The 5,897-nt window shown below is 45.3% G+C and overlaps 1 long non-coding RNA gene across 1 annotated transcript in view; it reads right to left on the reverse strand.

The window, feature by feature from the left end:
* Positions 1-2,844: 2,844 nt before the first annotated feature.
* Positions 2,845-5,897, reverse strand: part of LOC107834343 (uncharacterized) — a 5,351-nt gene continuing 2,298 nt past the window's right edge. The window contains exons 2-3 of the long non-coding RNA XR_001660133.1: positions 3,452-3,453; positions 2,845-3,336 (exon numbers count right to left, since the gene is read on the reverse strand). This is a non-coding gene — a long non-coding RNA (uncharacterized LOC107834343). The remainder of the gene's footprint in view (positions 3,337-3,451; positions 3,454-5,897) is intronic.

Below are 5,897 nucleotides of genomic sequence, written 5' to 3' on the forward strand. Positions count from 1 at the left end.
ACAATAGACAACGACGATAGACAAGGACCCGACGAGGAACACAGACAACAGGTGGGTTTAAATACACACGGGGTAATTAAGGGAACGAGACACACCTGGGGAGCAATCAACGGGGAGGACAGGACAGAGACTCACAGGAACACAGGACTGAACACAGAGAAACTCAAAAATAAACACACAGAAACACGGAACCTAACAGCAGCAAACTCTGACTGAGGCCCCAGTTCTTGCTCCTGCTGACCCCTCTCTCCCCTTCATCCTTGACATGGATGCAAGTAACGAAGGGGTCAGGGGGTCCTTTCCCAGTTAGGTGAGGAGGGAGAGAGAGTGGGTATTTCAGCAGGGCCTTTAACAAAGCAGAGAGGCGCTACTGCGTGACAAGGCAGGAGCTGCTGGCGGTGGTACTTTCTCTGCGCCATTTTAAGTACTACTTGTGTGGCCTGCCTTTCACTATAAGGACAGACCACTCTGCTCTCCAGTGGCTGATGTCTTTTAAAGAGCCTGAGGGTCAGGTGGCCCGGTGGCTGGAAGAGTTGCAGTCCTACAACTTCTCAGTTGTCCATCGGGCTGGAGCTAAGCAGGCTAATGCCGATGCCATCTCCCATCGCCCTTGTGCTGCAAGGGGATGCAGTTAGTGTGACCAGAGGGAGAGGCTGGAGGAGGAACAGCTGTAACGTAGTCAGCCAGGATCATGCCAGGGTGACTCAGTAATCTGCAGGGAGCTGCAGGCGGTTGGCACAGACAGCTGGAGGCATCAACAGGAACAGGATCCTGACATTCAGCCTGTGATGCAGTGGGTGGAGAGTCAACTGAAGCCGCCATGGGAGGAGGTTGCTGGGTTCTCGCTGGCAACTAAAGGATTGTGGTCCAAGTTTGAGGCTCTGCGTCTGGAAGACGGGGTGCTGCAAAGGGCATGGAAAGACCCCGCCACAGGTGAGGAGCGGTGGCAGATTGTAGTCCCCAAAGGTCTGAAAGACGTAGTTCTGCAGGCCATGCATGGAGCAACTGGGTCCGGACATTTTGGCGTCACAAAAACATTCCGCCGCCTCCAGCAGGGGTTTTACTGGGGCCAGTGCAGGAGGGACGTGGAGGATTTTTTGCCGCTGCTGTGACCCCTGTACAGCACGGAAGGGGCCGACAGGTCAGTCACACACCCCCTGCAACAGTTTGTTGTAGGGGCCCCTATGGAGAGAGTGGCTCTGGACATTATGGGTCCACTGCCACGCTCAGACAATAGAAACTGTTAAGTTCTGTCAGCTATTGACTATTTTACAAAATGGCCAGAGGCTTACGCCATCCCTGATCAGGGGGCAGAGACAGTGGCAGATGCCTTGGTGGGGGGACTGATTAGCAGGTTTGGGGTACCAGACATTATTCATAGTGACCAGGGCAGAAATTTTGAGTCATGGGTGTTTTCTGTCATGTGCAGCCATTTTAGCATCCAGAAAACAAGAACAACACCATTACACCCCCAGAGCGATGGACTGGTGGAAAGACTCCATCGCACCTTTGGACAGCAGCTGACCTTCCTCACAGCAGAACATCAGCAGGACTGGGAAGAGCATCTTCCACTGGTGCTAATGGCATGCCGCTCAGCTGTACAACACTCCACAACATGCACTCCATCACTCTTCATGTTGGGGAGGGAGTTGCGCACACCAGCTGAACTGTCTTTCGGATGCCCTCCAGATGCACCTGCTGCTCCAGCCGGTCCTGAGTATGCCAGAAAGCTTCAGGACAGGTTGGAGACAGCACATGCATTTGGTCGGAGACAACAAGAACAAGTAGGTGTGCGTGCGTCAAAAACGGAACTATGATGTAAGAGCTAAGGGTCGACACTTTACACAAGGAGAACTGGTATAGGTTTACAACCCTCGGAGAAGGAAGGGCCATTGCCCGAAGCTGGACAGACAGTGGGTGGGGCCCTGCAGAGTGTTGGAGCGCATGGGGGAGGTGGTTTACAGAGTGCAGATGCTCCACAACAGGAGAAGACTAGCACTGCAGAGACTGGTTGACCCCCTATCAAAGCAGGGCTGCACCTCAGGCCCCAGAAGGCCATCAGTCAGGGTCACCGGTATCGCTACCAGCCCCACCAGAAGCCATATCGCTGTTGTCGAATGATGTCCCAGCGGTGCAGTCGGAAGCGCCGCAGGGAGCTCGCCCACAGCAGACGAGGAGGGCCCCAAGACGCATTGATGACTTTGTTCCCTCGTGGGCGAGGAACTCTTAGTGGGGGGTATTGAAGAATTGAAAGGTGGCTATACTCCTCTCCTGGCCTCTTCTTATCCTTATTCTTTATTTTTATAGCGCTTTTCACAGAGATCCCAATCTCTCTTCGTGGCTCAACTGGTTTAATGTTAAAGTTAAGGTTCTTGGCCTCCTGCCAAATTTAACAAATCGTGATATATTATTTATTAGTCAGCTCAATGAAAGTGCCTGTTCAGAAGAACTACACCAGATTGGCTGATATATGGTAACTTATAATGGAAGAGAATTCCTTGTTACCGTCACCAAAACGGGTGAGACCAGACTGAAAAAGTGCTTATTTTCCGAGCTGCATGTTTCCAGAATGTATGAGATACCTATGAGTCTCAGATTTTTGGCAGCTCATTCTTTGCGCAAAGAAATTACTCGCCTATGGTAAGCAGAAAGAACTTAATCACTCTTTTTAGCACTTCAGACTGCCAGCAGACAGGAAACCGTTCTGTTTTTAACAAGTAAAAGAGATAAAAGCTTACCTTTTATAGATAAAAGCTTACCTTTTATAGATAAAAGCTTACCTTTTATCTCCTCCCGTCCGCAGTCAGGCTGAAGCGAGTCACCTTCCTTCTCCTGGTTGTTCAATTGTTCATTCAACGTCAGGTGTCACCATTTTTATTGAAGATTTGAAAGGTGGCTATACTCTTAAATATCTAAGTAAAAGAAATAACGCACAGAGACATAGTTCTTGCTGCTAGGCCATAGACGAGCCAGAGATTTATTACACTACCACGGATACCTCGTTACAGTTTCTTCAGTTCAGTACAAAAATCTTCATCGTCATTGCCTTGTCACAAAAAATCTCCCCGAAGTCTTAATATCGACCTCTTTTATACCTTCTCATCTTCATCAGTGTGTGTTGGAAAGTTTCAACCAATGGCGTGCTACTGTTATTTTGCAGAAAGACTCTGGCACGCTTTATACTGAGTGTGTATTGGGCAACCTTTAAAATATTTTGGACCTCACGAACTCAACATCTCAACATCTGCTCCATTTCAGAATTGCTGAATAGGACAATTTATCTCAAATTGTTGATTTTATCTTGTACAAACAGACATCCTTTCCAGTAAATTCTGGCTCCATTTGCGTGCAAAGCGCAAATGGAAGGAAAGAAGTCGGTCAGGTTGACCTAGTGCAAAGCCAAAGTCTCTTTCCACAGAACCAAGGTGCCAAGGTCTTTTTTCCGCCAAACAACTCCTTAAATAGTATTTCCGTTCTTGCAGGGGGTAATGTGACGATTCTGTGTTTTAGTTCTGCTGGTGTCCATATGGTTATGTGTATTTGTTATATGTTACATTGTGATCTTTATTGTTATGTGTATAAAGTTATGGGCTTCCCCTGTCTGACTCTGCTGACTCCCACTTACATGTGATGGACCTGTCATGTGGGCAGGGGATCAGAGGAGCGGCAGGACAGGACCAGAAGAAGAGGGAGTTCGGTGTGTTAGCAGGAAGCTAGTTCGGGGAGCGTAACGGTTTGTTGGAGGAGTGAGCTGCGGCCTCAGAAATAGTGGCTCGTTCTAATTACTAATAAACCCGGTTGGCGGGACTACATCTGTGGTGTGTTGGCGTCATTACATTATTATATGTAAAGGTCATTATTATATATGTTTATTAAGTTAAAAATGTTAACTATGAAAAAACATAGTCACCTCCAAATCATAGTGCAGCAAATAGAGTGGCTGCTCCCGTCGTCTTTTCTTTTTGTTACGTCTTTTATCTCTTAAAATGACTCCACAAACTATCACTATTTTTTCTACTTCATCATCCGTGTTTGGTTATTCTAAATTCCAATATGCTATGTTGGGGGTTTTACTGGATTATCCTCTGGAATCAGGATGTTCGTGACTGAAATCAGTTCGTGTTCAGCCACACGGCAGGAGAAACACACCACACGAATCGAACCTGTTGTACTTTTATCAGCTCTGTGGTCACAGAGGTTTGGAGAATCAGCCGACAATCCTTAAATCTTGCCGTCTAAACCAGACTTAAGACTCACAAGCTCTACTCATCTCCTCTTGACCACTGCCCAAACTCTCTCTGACTCTGGTCGCTATGGTAACATTTACATATCCCTTCAAAATAAGATACAGATACGCCACAAAAACTAACATTTTACTTTCGTAAAAATTTTAACTCACGATAATAACTAACGGGAGCCCTGAGCTTGTTTCTCTGCAACAAGATGGTCCAATCTGAGACACAATGACACCCATAGTGTTGCTTATATCCACAGCCTGCTTGGTCTCTACTTGGCTAAGCAGTTTGAAGCTTCATTGCCTCATTAGCAGCCGGTCGCCACATGTTACACAGAGCGGGCTTGTAATGTGGGACTCACCTACCGGTCCGGGATAAATCCATTCTCCTGCCTCTTCTCTGGGCCTTTTACCCTTTGCAAAGAAACTTTCCAAAGACATCTGATCTGTTTCTTGCACATTTTGCTGCTTGTGGGCTCAGTTTTGGCGCGCAAGTAGCCGAGAGAATCTGGTTAAAGGATTTTCAAAATAAAAGATCCTCCAGACTCAAATAATACATAAAATGGAAATATTTAATTATTCCTTGCACGGCCCGTTACCAATTGGTCCGCGGCCTGGGGATTGGGGACCACTGCTCTACCTGATTCTCCACCGTCCTTAGAAGCAAAGCCTCTCATAAAGGTTCAGACATGAGAAGGAAGACACAAATCCCAGGCTGAATAATGTTAGTGAGGCTTTTTTTAAAAAAATATATAATATTTCACATAAATGGTCATTTAAAAATCAAATCATACAAATAGATTAGATTAAATGCATAAATATTTCCTAGTTTATAAGGTTTGTTAGAGCTTTCTGTATGTTTTATTTTGAAATATTTGTATATTTTATAAATTCATTGTTCAGTGGTCATTTATGCACCAGACACAGACCTGCAGCCCATGGGCGGTTCGAGATGGGGGTCAATGGCATACCAAAGAAGTTATACTAAATAAATGTCTTTTGTTGATACTCAGTGGTGGATTTTTTTTAATCTTCACAATTTTACTTTAACAATGAATTAAAAATTATAGTGCTGCACTTTTAGCTGCTGTATAGGATCAGACTTTCATCTGCCAGGGATCAGCAACCTGGATATCTGGAGACCCAAGTCGCTCTTTGGCTCACTTATTATATCAAATGATGAAATATTGCTCTGATTTTTTTTGTTTTTTTTGTTTGTTTCATTCTTTTTCAAGTGTTGCCATGGAAAAACAGTGACTACCCTGGCCCCTGTGGTAAATCTGGTCTAGAACCAGGCTCCAAACCTACCGTATTTTCTGCACTATTATAAGGCGCACTGCATTATAAGGCACTGTTGAGAAAATAAATTTAAAATAAGCTGGTTTTAAAACTTAACATGTCTTGATTCAAATGGCCTAATAGTGGTTTTAAAATCAGTAATATATTCTGACTTTTTGACCTTTATGTTACCTGTAGTTCCAGCAGATGGTTTGCTAGGATCGTTTGAACTGCCTTTTGTCTGTGTGGGAAAACAATACAGGAGAAGTTCTAGCTTTTCACACTCATCTGTGAAAAGCTGTAAACACGGCAGGGGTTTCTGGCTTGAGAGAGGGTCAGAGATAGCTCCTGGTTGGATGAGCAAAGATACGCCTTATTTGAATAA

Source organism: Poecilia formosa, unplaced genomic scaffold (genome assembly GCF_000485575.1).
Source record: "Poecilia formosa unplaced genomic scaffold, Poecilia_formosa-5.1.2 Scaffold590, whole genome shotgun sequence".
In the NCBI taxonomy this organism is placed as follows: domain Eukaryota; kingdom Metazoa; phylum Chordata; class Actinopteri; order Cyprinodontiformes; family Poeciliidae; genus Poecilia; species Poecilia formosa.